At 37.9% G+C, this 17031-nt stretch overlaps 1 pseudogene; it reads left to right on the top strand.

The window, feature by feature from the left end:
- The first annotated feature begins 1866 nt into the window (after positions 1–1866).
- The window catches only part of LOC100479134, a 34249-nt pseudogene continuing 19084 nt past the window's right edge, over positions 1867–17031 (top strand).

Genomic DNA, 17031 nt, shown 5'->3' with positions numbered 1-17031 from the left:
GACAATGACAACGAAGAGGTCGTCATTAATACCAAAGAACACTAAGCTGGATTAATATATTAAACAGCTTTTAAAAACTGCGTTAGATTTAGTTTCTTCATCCATAAATATGGATTAATTCTTTCTTAATTCTAAGAATTGTGAAGACTAAGTGAAATAATCCACGAGAAAATATCGAACATCTATTCATACTTGGTATGTGTACCCTAAATGATTATTTCCTTCCCTTTTTTCTTGAGGTTTACTGATTCTGGCGCAATTTACAAAGTTAATTTACTTGCTTCAAAGGATTCACTCCAGTATAAAAAGGGCCATAGAAATTCTGAGAACAAATGTCAGATTGCCTTATATCAACCCTTTTTTGTTTCTAGCCTACCAACTTCTTTCCTTCCTGGAGCAGAAAAGATTACTGTCACAGGATTTAAAAAAAAAAAAAAAAAAAGCAACTACTCTCTAAGACCTGTGTAAGACCTGTATTTCCTAACTCCCAAGAGTAGGCTACCACCTAAAATTATTTGACCAAATAAGGAGCTGTAATCCATTTATCCTGATGTGTTTTCTGTGTCTCTCACCACCTTTTCTACTCACTCTGACCAAGATGGCCTTAACATTCTAGAAGCCCAGCTTGACTAAATTTTAGGGAGGTTTCTTCCTGACTACAGGCCCTTAACCTGGCTTCTTAGAGCATTTACTTTCAGTGCTTGTAAGGATAAATTCTTTCTCTGCCCTTTTGAAATGTAGATAAATCCTATCTCAGCCTCCAACCAGTTTTACAACCCAGCAATGTCTTTTTCTAGGACCTGGGAGTCATCTCTTTGAAATCTAATCATCAAGAAAGTTAGTACCCCTATCTCCCATTGGAGGACAGAAGCCTAACTTGGTAAGTGCCTATTAGCAAAGGCAGGCGGCTTGATCACAAAGAAAAACATTTTCAAACTCAGGAATGATTTAGTGTACTGGACACATTCCACTAACTAACCCCCAGTACTTTTTCACTAACTTACCTCAACACTTAAATCCTTCTTACCTTCATTTTTTTAAGGTTTTTTTTTTTTTCATTTTATTCATTTGAGAGAGAGAGAAAGAGTGCGAGAGCTAGAGCATGTGTGGGGGGAAGAGGCAGAGAGAGAGGGAAAAGCAGACCCCATGCTGAGCAGGGAGCCTCCTGCAGGGCTTGATCCCTGGACCCTGGGATCATGACCTGAGCCAAAGGCAGACACTAAACCACCTGAGCCACCCAGGCGCCCCTCCCTCCTACCTTTTGGTTCAGGGGAGTAGATTTCAGTTTCTCTCCTGAAGCGAGTTAAGGGTCTTCCTTGCCTGCTAAACTCTGGTTCCAGTTTTCTTTGACACTTCCCTTCTTACTGAGTAACTTCTGTGGCTCATCATTAATAGAACACCCTTGCCAATATTCTCAACTCATTTTCCCCTCTTTTGCTCAAACCCCAAATCCATATGTAATCAGCCCCTCCAGTGCTTCGTTTGGAGAAAAATACACAGCCAGCTGACTCACTTCACTCTGGCACTGCTGACCTCAAGTTCTACAACACTATAAACAACCTCAAGAAGGTACTGCTTTATAGAGTCAAGGTCCAATTTTGTTACCGTACAATAAAGAATGCATCTTTCCACTTACCAGGAAGCATGTTTTGCCATATTTAACATCTAATATCTCCTTCACGGACAATCTTCTATAGAGAACAGTGATGTGGAGACGTTCCTCCTCTCAAGACCAGAGTTGGTGCTCTCTCCGTGGTGCATTCTGGGGACGCATGGGGAGTCCACCACTGCTGTAGCCTGAGGGAAGCGAGAAGAGTTGGAGAGGCCCTGGTCCACCCATTCACCTGTACCCCTGTTGGGTTCACCATGCAGCCTGCTTCTGCAAAGTGGTATGATCGAAGGGACTACGTCTTCGTTAAATTCTGTGTTGAAGACAGTAAAGATGTTAACGTAGATTTTGAAAAATCCACACTTACATTAGTTGTTTTAGAGGAAGTGATCATTTTAAACATTTACATTAAATTGATCTTTTTCACTAGATTGATCCAAATGATTCTAAGCATGAAAGAATGGACAGATCAATTTTATGTTGTTTACAAAAAAGGTGACTCTGGTCAGTCATGGCCGAGGTTAACCAAAAAAGGGCAAAATCTAGTTGGCTTAGTGTGGACTTTAATATTGGAAAGACTGGGAAGGTGATTCAGGTGAAGACACGTTGAATTTTGATCATTTCTCTGAGATGATGAACAACACGGGTGCGATTAGGATGTAGATTTATCAGAAGAAGATGGAGCAGATGGTGATTCACAAGACAGTGAGGATGCCAGCTCTGGAGTAAGGAATTTTGGGAAAGAAAAATCACCAGATTTTGAGAAAGAAAAATCTCTGCAAGATTTTGTAATCGAGAGAATTCCGGAGCTGATAACTCTAAAGGCGGATGCTGTATTTGCCTCTGTTAACCCATTTTTCAACCTGTTTGTTTTTTTAAAGGCTTCACCAAGGGTTGATATGGACCATTGAATGGGGCAATTTTAAGTCAGCTAAGGCAATAACTTTATGCATGAACTTTTCCCAGACTTCCGTGATGCTGCTGGGGTCCCATGCAATGGACACAGCCCTCATGATAAATAAAAGCATTTCACCTCAGTCTCCTTTACTTCATCCTATAGATACTGACATGATAGGAAGCTCTTGGCTTAGAAGAAAGATAACTAAATTTTAGATTTTAGAACGTGGACTCAAGTGACTAATGAAACAAATAATTTGATACCTTAAACTGGTGACTTGTTCCTTTGGTATATCCTCCAGAATTATTCCATTAACATTTTATTTTTCAAAAAATGTACTCCACGTTATTCTAAGTAATCACTTGCCAGTGTTCCAGATGTATCTTGGCTAAAACTAGTGAATGCCCTAACATGGGTGGTTTTGAAGCCTATACGTTTGGTGGTGTTTGACCTTAAACTTGTACATCTCTTAGCATGAGGACGAAGGAAGGCTGTGCAGCGGTGCTCAAGGGTCTGCATTTAGATCAATGTTGCATTTGGCAAATGAAGGAAAAAAATCTTGATACATTATTGGATCTTTGTTCTTTTTTTGATTCAGCTTGTCCCAGGCCGAAAGCCTCAATTTATGTTCATGAGCGTGGGGATTTTTTTTTTTTAATGTCTACATTCTTTCTAATGCACTATTGGAATTCCAAAAAAGAAAAGAGAAGTGAAAAGAACCATGATGCTAAACTCCTGCACTTACACTCCTACAATGGTTCCCAGTTACTTCCCAGATTAAGTCCAAAATCCTTATGCAATTACTATTAAATATCTGATCTCAAAATCAACTTAATTTTCTATAATTCAACTTAATTATTGTCTCTATTTTATTGTTGTGGGTGAAACGTCTCAGTTCCTTCAAGGGTCATCACCACTCCCCATACTCACCTCCCAGGGATTTCTTATAGTACTGGAGTCTTACGTAGTGTTAAGGCAAGAGTTGAGGGAAGGAGGACAATGTATTCCTTGGCTTTGCTGCAGTAGTTTGACAATGAAATACATATCACCCAGTCAGTTGGGCTACTCCAGGTCCAGTGACTTGAACTATTCTGTGCCAGATGGAACACAGAGTATTTTGGAGAAATTGTCCAGGGCTCCATCTTCCTAGACACACCACACACCTCTTTGTGGTGACTTGCTAGATTGCCTGTGATCTGCCAGAAGGCTGTCCTGTTTACAAGACCCACCAACACCTCTCTCTCTCTTTTCATGTTTTTCTCACTTTTCCCCTTCCTCTCTCTATGTTCTATGTATCTTTCCACCTTCTGTTCTCTCTACAGTTCAGGGGATATCTTTCTATTTTGGGGAGTCATAGATGGGAGCCTCCTGCTTCCCTTGGCTTCCTTCAATATATATTATTTGTACAAGGAATCCTCTCCCTAATTGATGCATATAGGTTCTGGAAATAAAAATTATAAGGACTTACAGGTCTTGTCCTGTTTTCCTCTCTACCATATCCCACCCCAGAACAATGAGCACAGAGCCCACTAGCTTCTTGAATGGAGAGACAGGCAAAGGTGGAAAAATTATGCCTTAATTTCAATACCACAACATTTATAATTGTACTTCCACGGCATCTCCTTACTCATATGCATTTTCCCTACATTTCTATAGCATCAGATGGTTCAGAGCTTCCTGAATGAATTTGCTCATTTTTATTTCCCAATCTTTGAATAGTTGTGTTTGTCCTCTGCTTAGAATGACTCTTCATGTGTAAACAGAAATGTATGCAATATGATGAAAGAGAAGGGGATACGATGCCTCTGCCATCACCTTCATATGTAGGTCTATCACCCTTCTTCTAGAGGGTGGCAGCTATGTGGCCATGGACCAATTAAGAAGTCCGTGTAAATCTCTGCATTAAATGGTAGTAAAGGTTACGGGGCACCTGGGTGGCTCAGTCGTTAAGCATCTGCCTTCAGCTCAGGGAGTGATCCCAGGGTCCCGGGATCGAGCCCCACATCAGGCTCCTCCGCTGGGAGCCTGCTTCTTCCTCTCCCACTCCCCCTGCTTGTGTTCCCTCTCTCGCTGGCTGTCTCTCTCTGTCAAATAAATAAATAAAATCTTTAAAAAGAAAGTTAATAATTTTTCCAGGTAAAAACAAACGTCTATCTATCTATATACATATATCTTTATATATCCATCACATCCAACATGCAGCACAGGGGTCTGGAAGCCATTTCTATGCACCCACAGTTATTCTCCCTCCCTTGTCTGGGTCTCTTTTTTCTCATCTCCAAGAACTTCCTCTGTGACAGCAATTTTTAAAATTTTTATTTTAAATTTTATTTATTTGACAGAGAGCAGACACAGGGGGAGCTGGAGAGGGAGAAGCAGGGAGCCCAGTGCAGGGCTCTATCCCAGGATCCTGGGATCAGGACCTGAGCGGAAGGCAGACACTTAACGACTAAGCCACCCAGGTGCCCCTAAATTGTTTTATTATCTGTTTATTTACTGACTTTTCCATAAGATAGTAAATTCTTTTGCATAGTTTACGCACTTGCAAAGAATAGCCATTCAATAAGTGATAGATTAATAGATTAATAGATAATAGATAGATTAAAGCATGAATCTCCATTTTCCCTCACTTTTCCTTTTCTCCTAACTTTGTTACATGTAAATATTTTGAAACTTTAAAAGTGAAATTATTTTGAAAAAATCAGAATCTCATAACCGTGATATGCTAATATTTCTAAATACAGCAATAGAAACATTTTTGCTTTCAGTTTCAAAACTGTTTAATATTGTTGACATTAAAAACAAAATTACTTTCCTAAATATGTGAGAAAATGAATTAATATGTTGAATAAAACAAAAGTCAGAGCTTTTTGGGCCATTTAAAGTTTAAAAATTTAAAAATAAGATGCACAATGTAAATTTTTATTTTTCTAAAATTCTCTAATTAAAAAAAAAATCTTCCTAATATTCTACTTTCACTGCAGAGCTGCAACATAATTTTTAAGGCAGGAAGGTTTAAATACTATTCTGTGGTTATTAATTCCCTGAATTAGAACAGTTCTTCAAGGAAAAACAACTAAATTGCAGGCAGCATGAAGAAATTGGATTTGGTGATGACTGCTATCTTTAAAGCTTGTGACCTTACATTATTCTGTCATATGCCTAAAGGCATTGGAAGTACTCTAAATTAATTTTATGACTACACAAAAATGTTTCCTTTAATCACAGAATCCAAGAGCAGTTTGCCTCCTGGTGTTCTGCTATCATGTTTTTAATCGTCGTAACATGATTCTGTAATGTGTCCAATTTATAGCAAAAATTTGGCAGATTTTTCCAGAACTGTTTTTTTTTTTAAATCTTGAAAATAAAATGTACCTCTTTGTACTCCTCCTAATGCTTGCCTGAAATAAGGAAAAAACTGTTTCTTTACGTTGTATGTTCAATCAACCTGTCTTCTCCCCGTGTTTAAAGATGCCTTTAGGATTGCCAATAACAGACAAACAGTGATGCTCATATATCTTGAATATCCTTGTGTGTTTTCAAAGTGGCAGAAACTTAATGAGAGTTTAACTTGTGCCAAGCACTTAAATTTTCACAGTAACCCTTTATGTGTCGTCACTCACTATATGGATAGGGAAACTGAGTTTTAGAAAAGTTTAGTAACGTGCCCAAGATCAGTCATGTAGTAATGGAAATATCATTTTAGAGAGCCAAATTTACAGAAGTGTGGCACGAACGTAGATGATAATTATCTCTTTGCCTTCCTCCTACAAACTGAACAAAAATTACCAAAAAAATATTAAAATGAGTGGGAAAATTACATCAGTCTTAGACACTATGTAACCAGTGAATTATTATACCACCTATGCCAAAGACTTTCTAGATATGATGCAGATATGATAAAAATAGGCCATTGAGGACACACATTATCTCTTGTGGGGAAAGTAGTACCATATCCCTGAAAGCAAAGAGAGGCAATGCTAAGAGCCTGGAAAATACTGGACTGTCTCCTGATGCAGCAGGTTACACCCTGCATAAGAGATGGAGGGACACAGTCCAGGAGATGAAGCCAGCCTGGGCAGAAGACTAGTTATGGGAAAGATGTTGTAGGTGCAGAATTTTTTCTAAAGAGAGAGAGGATTCCTTCTACGGAAAGAGAGGATTCCAGGTCAAGAGGTATTATGTAGCACCATCAGCTCATCACTTTAATCAAGCTAGTGGATCACCTAAATGGAACTGACAGACTGAAGAAAATTAGAAGAGAAAAATATTATCATGACAAAAAGTATTGTATGGGGTATCTCTTTATCTATTTCTTCCATTCTTTCTTGATTAAGATCAAGAGTTGGCGTAAGCTCCAGCATCACTTTTACCTCCATCTCTCCACTGAAATGTCTCTTGTCAGGATCACTCATGACTTTAAAGTTGCTGAGTCAAAGAATCATCTTCGGGTTCTCGGATCACCTGACCTATCAGCAGCATTTGACCCAGCTGATCATCCCTTTCTTCTTAAATTATTTCTTACCTTGGCTTCCAGCAAATCATGCTCTCCTAATGTTCTTCCTGCCACTTGTTCCCATCTCCGTCTCTACAGCTTGCCCTATGTCCTCATGCTTAATGACGTAGCACTTGTGCTCAATTCTTCGTTCTCTTTGTCAAATACACTCTCTCTCGCTGATCTCATCTAGTCTCGTGACTTTAAATACCATTAAATGACTGATGATTACTCTCAAAAGTATGTTTCTAACCTGAATTTCTGTGGTGGTCTCCATACATATGTCCAATTGCCTATTCAATCTATTTTCTTGGATATCTTGTAGGAATCTGAAACATAAATATCCAAAGTGGAATGTCTGAACTTTTCCCACAAATCTGCATGACTTAAAGTCTTACCCATTTCGGTTAATGGGAATGCAACCTTTTAATTACTTAGGCCAAAACTAAGAAAATCTGTGATCGAATATTGGATTTTTTGTTTACTAGTACTAATTACAGTGAATATATAGGAACAGATGCCAAAAGAATAGAGATAAAGATGAGGAGACATTTTATTCTCTATGTTAATGATTTTTGAATCATATGAATGCATTACCTGTACAAAAGTTAGATGTAAAATTTCATAGGCTGAAGTGAATGTGGATATATTACTCTTAAAGACAATGATACATAAGATGGTAAAATATTACCTCCCTGAGAAGAAATAAAAGTTGCACATTCCCATTCTCTTACAAGGAGGAATTCGAATTTTATTATCTGCATAATAATCCATAGCATAAAAACAGCACAATCTTTAGCTTTATCATTTGCTACCAATAAACAGTTTATACAGATGAATTACTTTAAAAAATCAGTATTTATTAACCTATTTCTGTGAGTACTTACGGCTTCTTGTGTCACCAGTCAGTAGTATATATCTGCTAAATAGTCCGTAAAATTTAGATGAGCAATAAAATGAGAAATAAGGACAGCCCTGATTTTGTTTTATTCCTCGGGTTTTAATTTCTGTTCTTAAATTTTAAAACATGACAAACCACACTTTAGTATTTATATTTTAACTGTAATTTCTGCTTTGCAAAAAATGTTTTGGTTATATTTTGAAATGTACAATTGTAGGATAACTCCCCACCCCTACCACCAAGGGAGAGACTAATAAAATGCTAAGAATTAAAGATATTGAAAATAAATTCACCATTAATCCCATGGTGTAGGGCAGGGAGAATTTAGAAGAAAAAATATGGAAGCTATAGGTTTCCCTTTCATTGCAATCCAAACAATCAGTGATAGAGAAGCTGTGAAGTTCTGCTTTCAGCTCTGATGTACTAAGAGCTTGGAAGTCATTACTCCCATGACAAACTGAAGATAAGCCACTTTTCTTGGACCCTTTAGAGAATTAGAGTGCAGAGTAAGCCCTGAAATCTGGAGAGAAAGGTTAATGTAGAGAATCTCAACTCAGATCAGCTTACCTAGAACAGGAGATATTATAGCCATAAAGTGATTGGAGTACTTAAATAATTTGGACAAATTGTTGAAGGCTTAATCTGGACTAAGTAGCATGAGAGTGAGAAACTCCTGGGGGCTGTCGTAAAGAGACCTCCGCACTTTCATGGGTTTTACCTCCAGGAATCCCATTAGGTTCTCGTGGTGAAGATCAGGGACAAATCCCCTCATGTTTCTGGCGGGGGTAGGGGAAAGTAACCATTTTGAAATATGTCCAGAGCATGAGAAAGAACTTGTTCCTAAGGGAAACAACTTCAGAACCTTATCTACTTGGGAAAAGGATAATTAGCTAAATCCAGGTCTGGCCTCCCTGTTTTCCCTAAAGAAAAAGAGGGAGAGAGAAAGAAACAGAAAGGGTACGAAACATATATGAAGGTCACAGCCCAGAGACACGGGCCCACTAAAAGACTGAGATTTAATTCAGAACTTTATAGAACACTTCCTCTTCCTTCACCTAATGTCTTCATCGACAGGACTTCAGAATAAGAGTAGATTAGAACTAAAAGATCTCTAGGACACAGATTCAATTTAAGGGGTTCTTAGAGATACCCAAAGACAAAAAGGTAGACGAACACAAGGACACTGGAGCTCAGTGGAGCCTATGGTGCTTATCATGTGATTTGATGTTGAGGTCCAGGAGCGAACAGTCAAGAAAGAATTCTTGAGATGTTCTCAGTGCAAAAAAGGTGGTTTTATTGAAGTGTGGGGATAGGTCCTGTGGGCAGAAAGAGATGTACTGGGATTGTGAAGACCTATTAATTATATATTTTTAAGTGTGGATGGGGGAGTGGGCAGAGATAAAGGAAGTTTCCAAAGGATTTTCATGTTGAAGAAGACTTACAGGATCCTGGAAATCTAGCTATTCTCAAGCTAAGGTTGCTTTCTGCCTTTAGCGAAGTGTTAACATTAAGACAGTTGGGAGGTCCTGGAGGAATGTCATACTCTGCTGGTTTCAAGTATCTGTCAGTGGACTGCAAGTGTAAGGAAATTTAATTTATTGACATTTCCTTTTGTCTTTGTTCTCCGCATCATCCCCCCCCCACCCCCAAACAATTTTGACCCTTAAATCTTTAAGGTAGTAGACAGTGGAAGGTCTTATCTTCTGTAACTTCTTCTCATTGAATAGGGCGTAGAGAGGTCCCTACCTATGGGTCAATATTGGTCAGTTGGGAAACTTATATATATATATGGGAAACTTATATATATATATGTGTGTAAGTTTATATATATAAGTGTATATATATATATATATATACTTGTGTGTGTGTGTGTATATATATATATACTTGTATAACTATATATATAAACATATAAAAATACATATAGCAGAGGCAGCAGAATCCAAGGTTGACAACCTGCATGAAGCTGCTTGAGTAGAAAGGACCATCTGTTGGATTGAGGTTATGGAAGTGAAGCTCTCTCAGCACCCAGTGGAGAGACATGGGAGAAAACAGCAAAACAAAATTAGAATAATGAGAAGAAAGGGAAACCCAAGTAAGAGTCCTTTGATAGTTAACAAAAATCTCCTGCCAGGAGTTTAACCAATCTAAAGGAGAGAGAGGGATCATTTAAAGTGCCAATTTGAGTACTCATATCTTCTAGTAACCCTGTCACATTTTTGTGATAATCTGGACTATATACATAACACTTACTCATTTATTTTTTTATCTATTTTTTATTTTTTAAATGTATTTGTCAGAGAGAGAGAGAGAGAGCACAAGCAGGGGGAGTGGCAAGCAGAGGGAGAAGCAGGCTCCCTGCGCAAGGAGCCCAATGCAGGACTCCATCCCAGGCCCCAGGGATCATGACCTGAGCCAAAGGGAGATGCTTAACCAACTGAGCCACCCAGGTGTCCCTACATAACACTTTTTAAATAAAGCATAGGTTTCTCCTTGAGCCACAGTCAACAAAGGCCATTCGGTTTTGGAAAACCACCTTTTGAATTTGTGGGTGACTGCATATTGGGCTTGGTGGCCATTGTATGTTTGGTTAAAATCTCTATTTGCAATTTTACATCAATAGAGGCAGCTCCTGGGACAAATACGGCTAAGGGATAAAACCATCAAGAAGCCCTCTTTGTTTGATGTTTGGCATTAAAAATAACTTAATTATGAGGAATGTCTGGCAAGTGGGGAAAAAAAAACAACTGTCATCTTCATTATCAGTAGGAGATTTTTTAAGTCTGATCTGTGTTTAGAATAAACGACATCAATCACTTCTGAACAGCTATATTCCACAGGAGTATGATGGTCAGGTCCAGGCATAAGGGCAGTTTTAGTTTGCAATGACTCTATGTCAGGAGAATGGAAGCAGACTGGAAACCTTAGTTTGGAGAGCAATAGCTAGATATTTGAGGAAACCAGCAGAATTCAGGTAATAGTATTAAAATTTAATATCTACCAAGATGTTACTGAAACATTTTTGCTCTATAATCATCCTCATTTTTAATCAGAGATAGCCAAACCAAGACTAATTCATTTGTAAAACAAGTCCAGTTTTAATAAACTTGACCTAATTATTTAAATCAGCTCAGTAAAAACAGTGATTGATCATACAGATCTTTTAAAATATGCTTTGCTGGAACTTTTTATAAGGAATCTGTAGAATGAACTTTTAGTAGCATCTCTAGGCCAGAAGCGAAGCCAAATACTTGCCATCAAACAAGCCAGTAATACCTGTAGATTTCAGTGAATTCCTCTTTTTGAGGTCACCAAAATATCCTGCGTTTCCTGCACTTGCCAGGAAGTGAATTCTTTACTCACCTGGTAAGGCTGCTGGGAACTCTGTAAGCAGTCAGGCCAACATTTCTAAGGGGTTTTTGGCTCCATAAAGTCAAGCTTAGTTCTTAAAGCTGTCTGGTCATATCTGAGTCTATACATGTTTCTCAAATATGACATTCCAGTCAAAGCTTGGTAAAATAACCAATGTTTCCAATGATATCCTGGTACAAGGAGAACAGATTCTTATAAAACTTATGCTAATAATTTTAATTACCATGAAAGAATTGAGACTTTTCTGAATTTCAGAGTTCCAGTTAGAGAGAAAAGTTAAATGCTTCAATCTGTTCACAAACACTTTATTGCGTTTCTGTAAGTCATAGATTAAGAGAAAGTTCCCTTCATCTGGAATAGCAAACATTAGAGAACCAGCAATTTTTCAAACAAAAGGCACAAAAACTATAATCATCTTCCTCAATTTATTTAGTCCCATGTTATTTATTCTTATTCAGTTTCAATGCAGCCTTTTTGGTTAATTCTGGAAATTCTTATCCATTTTAGTTTTATGATCTTAGAGATATCAATACCTGTATTTGTCAAAAGCCCTTTTCATGAATCTCCTTGAAGATGAAACACATTTCACAAGAGAATAAGAACAATAACTATAAATGATAAAAGACTCAAAAATGGACATTGTTTAAGATCTGATGAGATTTCATTATAATATAGCTGACAAGGAAATCCAGTTATTTCTGTGACGCGTAACACTTCACAATATCAAGTGATGGCCTTATACCAAAACATATTAAAACTTTTAGGGATTGCGTATAAACTCTAGAATAGTTATAGCATTTACTCATTCAGCACAACCGAAGGCTTATCATTTGTTCAATAGTGCTTGTGGAATAATTTAACATACCAAATTAAAAGGCCTAATTAGTCAGAGACTTCACTTACAATTCAAATTTCAGAGAAGTTTGTTAAAAGACTCAGAAAGTTTTAAAGCACATGCCTAAATAGGATTACAGGTAATCAAGGACCTGGTAAAGACAAAACATAGAAACTTTGTTCTGGTCTGATAAATTAAAGAGAAAAAAACAACAACTTTGTTTACATTTTCTTATCAAGAGCAGACGACGATCCAAGAAAATTTTGTTTTAACAGAGACAAAGCAGAATTTCAATCTTAAAGTAGTGTACTTTTTAAGCATGTTTTCCAACAGGCTCAAATATCCTTGTTTCTCATCAAAAGCAGATAAACCTTATGTTTAGTAATCACTGCTTTAGTATTTTATCTCATTTGGAAAGGACTTAAATGTCCAATGAACCCAATTTATCATCCAAGAAAAACTTTGAAGTTTCAGGTTACCAAAGACTTTGAAAGCGATCTTAACAATTAACTTTGAGACAAAGTTAACCATCATTTTAAGTGATCTTTTTGCTGACAAATTGCAACAGAAATCATGAGTTTATTTGACCTTAAGTAAACCTTGGTAGAATAACGGTATTTTATATAATGCTGATAACTACAAAGACATGCCTACCTTCATTAAACCAACAAATGAAATTAGTTTAAATACCAAATATGTTCCACCTGGGTCACTTAAAAATCAATCAGTTTTTTTTCCCATTGTCGATTTTTACCTGGGGCACTGGTGGGGAAATCTGAAGTGGGCAGTGTAAGTCCAAGGATTGACTCCTTGACGCTGAGGGTAGGAGGATGAGCCAGTGGTGCTGGAGGCGCCCAGGACGGTGAAGGAGCCAGTTATGTAGGCCCTACCCAAGGTGGTGCAGAAACAGGAGGAGTGGGAGGAGAAGGCAGAAGAGGGGAGGTGCTGCCAACAAGGCTAAAGGCAGATAAAAACCCAGAGGGCAGAGAAAGAGGAATCCTGGTCCTAAAGTGTGTCAGCTCCTGGGTGGCATCCTGTGCAGAATATGTCACAGGTTCCTGATGTCAAAGCAACTAGAGGCATCCCTCAAATGAAGTTGCTATGATCACCACGCTGCCCTGTAGGAGGGATGCCAGCATCCTCCCCACCAAACTGCTTCTCCATTGCATTCTAGACTTCAAATGGATGCTGGTGAATAAACCAAAATGTCTTGCTTTGCTGTGCCATGAAGAATCCACAATTTTTAACCCATGGAAAATATTAGAAAAGTTTTACAATGGGAAATTACCCAATTTTGTAACTTAAGAAATTAGAGGAGTGGTTGATGGAAAACAGTAAAGATAGAAATCCAGCATAATCTAACCAACATTCCAACACATGTGGTCTTACAGTCAAGTTCCCTAGGAAATGGTCCCCAGTTGGGTTTTAATTCAGTCTGGTACTGATTTCAGTCAGCTGCAGATGGAGGTCTAATGGCCAGAAGTGGCAAGACCAGAGATGTGAAAGGGATCCCATTAGACCAATGAGGAGGAAACCTGACATGGGAGTCTTAAGATTGGGAGCTGTCCTAGTGACCTAGAGGCTGTCCTGTACCCAAGAAAGCCAACTTTGTATAAGAATAGGAATAAAGAGAGGGCATCGAGTTTCTGGGTCTTATTACCATTCTAGCCAGGGTAGTAGCTTCCAGACAAAAGGCAGGCTTTTTATTCTTTCCCATAGAGTAGTCACAGGCTAGAGTACTGTAGCCTGAGCAATTGACATGAAAGTGTTCTGATCAGACCCTACTCTTGAAAAGTCCCTGAAATGAAAATAAAGGAATAGGAAGTTGGCATCAAGTCTCAGAATCCAGATAGGACACCACATTGGACACCAAAATGATGTGATTTGATCTTGGGGTCTGGGAGTGAACAGTCAAGAAAGAATTATTGAGATGTTTTCGGTGGTTTTTTTAAAGCACAGGAACAGAACCTGTAGGTAGAAGGAGCTATTGATTGCATACTTTAAAGTTGGGGGAGGCAGAGAAAAAGGAAGTTTCCAAAAGGATTTTCATGTTGAAGCCGACTTACAGGATCCAGGAGGTCTGGCTATCATCGAGTTAAGGTTGCTTTTTGCCTTTAGCAAAGTGCAACATTAAGACAGTTCAGAGTTCCTGGAGGAATGTCATACTCTCCCGGTTTCAAGTATTTGTCAATGGGCTGCAAGTTGTAAGGAAATATAATTTTATTAACATTTCCTTTTGCCTTTGTTCTCCACATCAGTTATAGCTATAGCAAACATTAAACATAACCCAACTCTTAGTAAAATTAACATAAAACCTCACACTATAGCCCTATTTATTTCACTTCCTATTATTTAATACATCATTTCCAGCTTTCAGCAAAAAAAAAAAATTACAAAGTGTGCTGTGATGGTTAGTTTTATGTATTAACTAGACTGGGCCAGGGGGTAGTCAGGTATTTAGTCAGGCATTATTCCTGGTACGCTGGTAAGGGTATTTTTGTTTTTGTTTTTGTTTTTCAAAGATTTTATTTATTTTTTTGACAGAGAGAGACAGCCAGCGAGAGAGGGAACACAGGCAGGGGGAGTGGGAGAGGAAGAAGCAGGCTCCCAGAAGAGGAGCCTGATGTGGGGCTCGATACCAGGACTCTGGGATCATGCCCTGAGCCAAAGGCAGACGCCAACTGAGCCACCCAGGCGACCCTGGTAAGGGTATTTGGATGAAATTAGCATTTGAATCAATAGACTAAGTAAGGCAGGTTGTCTTCCCTAAGATGAATGGGATTCATCCAATCAACTGAAGGCCTGACTATAGCAAAAAGGCAGAGTAAGGGAGATTTCCTTCTGCCTGATCACCTTAGAGCTAGGGCATCAGTCTCCTCCTGCTTTTAGACTCAACTGAGTTATCACCTCCTCCTGGTCTTGAGACTATGGAATTTCAGGCTGTACATTATCAGCTGTCCTGGTTCTCAGGCTTTTGGACTGGAACTAGAATTATATCATCAGCTTTTCTGTGTCTCCAGCTTGTTGACTGCAGATTTTGAAACTGGCCAGTCTCCAGAATCATCTAAGTCAAATCCTTATAATAAATCCTTATAATAAATAAATGGATAGATGACAGGTAGAGAAAAGAAAGAAGAAAAGAAAAGAAAAGAAAAGAACAGAAAAGAAAAGAAAAGAAATAAGATATCCTATTGATTCGTTTCTTTGGGGGGAACTCTAATACATATCCTAAAATAAAATGAAAAACACAGTCTGAATAGACAAAGCAAATATCAGAAACAGACTCAGATATGACACATATTTGGAATGATCAGTCAGGGAATTTAAAATAATTATGATTAATATGTTAAGAGTTATAATGGAAAATGTAGATAACATGCAAGAACAGATGGGTAATATAGGCTGAGAGAGAGAAATTCAAAGAAAGAATAAAAAAAGAAATTCTAGATATGGGAACACAGAGGCAGAAATGCCTTAATGGACTCATCAGTAGACTTAACACAACTGAGGAAGAAATAAGTGAGCTTGATGTGTCAGTAGAAACTCCCCAACCTGAAATGCAAAGAGAAAAATAATTTTTTAAAAAAGAGAATAGGCAATCTTTTGCTTGTAGTTGTCCAGTTTTCCCAGCACCATTTATTGAAAAGGTTGTCCTTTCTCCATTTTATATTCTTGCTTCCTTTGTCATAGATTAATTGACCATATAAGTGTGGGTTTATTTCTGGACTCTCTATGCTGTTCTCTTGATCTAAGTGTCTGTTTTTGTGCCAGTACCATACTGTTTTGATTGTTATAGCTTTGTAGTATATCTTAAAATCTGGAACTGTGATACCTCCAGCTTTGTTCTTCTTTCTCAAGATAACTGGCTATTTGAGGTCTTTGGTGGTTCTATAAAAACTTTAGGATTGTTTGTTCTAGTTCTGTTCTAGTTATGCTAAGTAAAATAAGTCAAACAGAGAAAGACAAATACCACACTATTTCACTTATATGTGGAATCTAAACAAAACAAATGAACAAGCAAAAACAAGCACCTCCCCTACCCCAGACTCTTAAATGCAGAGAACAAACGGGTGGTTGCCAGAGGACAGGTCTGGGGGGGGGATGCGCAAAATAGATAAAGGGGATTAAGACATACAAACATATTTATAAAATAAATAAGACATGGAGATGAAAAGTACAGCATAGAGAATATAGTCAATAATATTTTAATAACTTTGTATGGTGACAGTGACTATACTTATTGCAGTGAGCATTATATAGACTTGTCAAATCAATATCTTGAATACCTGAAACTAATATAATATTGCATGTCAGTTATGCTTTAATAATAATTTTTTAAAAACTGAAAAAAACTCACATGATGAAAAAGATAATCTAAATATGTCTATATCCATTAAAGAAATCGAATAAATAATTAAAAACCTTAAATGGAATGCACCAAGATCATATGATCTAAATGGTTAATTCTGCCAAACATTTGTGGAAGAAATGATACAAATTTTTCAAAATCTTTCCCAGAAAAAACAATCAGGGAACACTTGCTAACTCATTATAAGAGTTTAGCATTACCCTAATACCAAAGCCAGGTAAATACTTAACAGGAAAGGAAAAGTGCATGGGGCGCCTGGGTGGCTCAGTCGTTAAGCATCTGCCTTTGGCTCAGGTCATGATCCCAGCGTTCTGGTATAGAGCCCCACATTGGGCTCCCTGCTCAACGGGAAGCCTGCTTCTCCCTCTCTCACTCCCCCTGCTTGTGTTCACTCTCTTGCTGCCTCTCTCTCTGTCAAATAAATAAATAAAATCTTTAAAAAAAAGAGAGAGAGAAAAAAAAAGGAGAACTACAGACCAATATCTCTGATGAGTATAGATGCAAAACCTCTTAACAAAATTTAGCAAAATTGAATAAAAAAGGTGTATTAAA

The sequence above is a fragment of the Ailuropoda melanoleuca genome, chromosome 19, assembly GCF_002007445.2.
Source record: "Ailuropoda melanoleuca isolate Jingjing chromosome 19, ASM200744v2, whole genome shotgun sequence".
NCBI classification, from domain to species: domain Eukaryota; kingdom Metazoa; phylum Chordata; class Mammalia; order Carnivora; family Ursidae; genus Ailuropoda; species Ailuropoda melanoleuca.
Note: the sequence above shows the minus strand (reverse complement) of the source record. Positions and strands in the feature narration are given on the sequence as shown.